Source organism: Mus caroli, chromosome 6, assembly GCF_900094665.2.
Source record: "Mus caroli chromosome 6, CAROLI_EIJ_v1.1, whole genome shotgun sequence".
Lineage (NCBI taxonomy): Eukaryota > Metazoa > Chordata > Mammalia > Rodentia > Muridae > Mus > Mus caroli.
The window spans coordinates 88,399,740-88,402,225 of record NC_034575.1 but is presented as its reverse complement, the minus strand read 5'-3'; positions in this window follow the sequence as shown (position 1 = coordinate 88,402,225).

Here is a 2,486-nt window from a genome sequence, read left to right as displayed (position 1 = left end):
GAGGAGAGGAGAGGAGAGGAGAGGAGAGGAGAGGAGAGGAGAGGCTGGAGAGAAAGAGAGTAAAAGGAATAGAGGAGAGGAGAACACAAAGAGAAAGGAGAGAGGGGAGAAGACAGAGAGGAGAGAGGGGGTGAGAGTGAGGGATAAGAAGGAGACAAGTAAGAGTGTAAGAGGTAAGAGAGTAAGAGAGCAAGGTGGGGCTGAACAGCCCTTTTTGTAGGCCTTTACTGTTGCTAGGTAACTGGGGAGGAGTTTAGCCTGAAGGTCAGAAGCTTGGGCCATTGCCTATGTGACTACTGACCATGCTTCTCTTGTGGGGGCTGTGGGGGGNCGGGCGGTAACTTAGGCAGGGGCCAGAGTTCCAGGAGCATGAGGGAATGCCTGCCATGTCATATAGTTGAATTATGACTTCAGGGTTCAGACCTCAGCTCAACTGAAGACAAGCCTGCAATTCCCCACATCCCTGGTCTATTTAGAGTTGTTTGATAAGGATCTAGCTTCATCTATCTGTATGTTAAAATCCAGTTTCTGCTGCACTAATTTTTAAAGATGCAATTTTTCCCAGTATGAACTTTTGTGTGCCTTTCTCAAAAATCAGGTAACTGTAGTTGCATGAAGTTATAACTGCATCCTCAACCCTCTGCAATTGAGCATGTCTGTTTCTGTACTGGTACCATGCTGTTTTTGTAACTATGGCTTTGTGGTATAATCTGAAACCAGTTATGATGATATCACATACTATAACTTTTTCTTTGTCTTTGGGACTGCCTTTGCTTATGATGGCTCCATGCAATTTTTTAGACTATTCTTCCTATGTCTGTAAAACAAAACAAAACAAAACAAACTTACAGTTCCAGTAACCAAGAGGGGTAAAGCAGTAAGTAATAAGATTGCTACACACAGAAACTTGAAAATAACAATAGTAGAAACTATGTTAGAAAATAAACAATACAAGTAATTTCCTGTCCAGCAGTCTATAGATTGCTTTTGAAAGGATGGTCATAATTACAGTATTAACCCTTCTGTTGCCCTAGCCGTCAGCCCCTTGGGAAGATCCTTGGGGGTAGGGAGTAACAAGGCGCAGTAGAATCAACAACAAGGAAGCAAAAATAGATTAGTCTATTACAGAATTGGGGAGAGCCTTTATATTCTCTGCTCACGCCCTGTTGGTTCATGATTGCTCATTCTGCATGATTAGCACCAGTTGATGGGCTGCCCTGGTCACATGCTCTATCATCATTGCCTCTGGGAGTCAGGCAGGTTCAGAGGTTAGCAAATGCGGAAGTGACGGCTGTGCATGCCTGGGCCACTGCAGATCACTAGTCAGAATGTGCTGACTCACTGCTCCTACACCCTTCCTGTCCATGAACATGGGAAGTCTTTCCATCTTCTGGTCTCCTCTTTAATTTCTTTCTTCAGTGTCTTAAATTTTTCATTGTACATGTCTTACTTTTCCTTGGTTAAGTTTATTCCTTTGGAGTGGGGGGTGAAGGTGAAGAGCCTAGTTCTAGTTACAGTGTCTTTGTTTATTAGAAAATGTGCTTAAGCAAGCAAAGACAGAATCAGGGCACACTTAATAATAGGACTCTATGCTGAATTAGAAATAAGTTGGACTTCTGTTTGTATTTGTTTGGTAGGGCAGTTGATTGGGTTTTTTCTTTTATTTTGTGCATGTGTGCCTGTGTGTGTGTGTGTGTGTGTTTATTGTGAATAGTATTATTCTCCCAATTTCTTTTTCAATCTGTTATTGGTATGTAGGAAGTCTAGCTAGACAACAGCGTTTTCCAATTTAAAGGAATAATAGTGCCTTGGACTCCATAATGAAGTCATTGGTGTTTCAAGTGCTATCAACTGCAAACGCAGAAAGCAAAAATCAAGAGTTCATGGCCCTGAATTATAATCAGATGATTTATAATATAATGAAAGAACCATCATTAAAGAAGTGAAGATTTAAGAATAATCAAATCCATATGGATTGGGAAAATGTTACTGAGAAATAAATTTATATTAGCAAATGGAATAAATTATCATATTTTAACATCCTTCCTTCATGGGTCTAGTGCTAATTACAGTGTCATTGTTTATTGGAAAATGTGCCTAAGCAAGCAAGGACAGAATCAGGGCGCACTTAGTGGGAAATAGGACTCTGTACTGAATTAGAAATGAGCTGCGTGCTACACATGGTTTAATAAAGCCCCAATGGCAGAAACATGCACAGTGTGTGTGTGGGGGGGGTGTAATAATGATGCTTTCTACCCAATAACAAAATGATCTAGAAAGAACAAATGTTGTTCTGGAAAATGCTGCCACCCAAAGTTCTGTAGACAGTAAGGCTGTCCATTTGTCCCGCCATCTAGAATCTTTTTACCTCTTTTATCAAGTGGAATACAGATCTTGTTACCTGAAAATAAGNATCAAGGAGGTGCTCACTCACAGTACTCACNGTTGAATTTACAGTCAAGTGCTCAGTGAATCCAGGGTTTAAA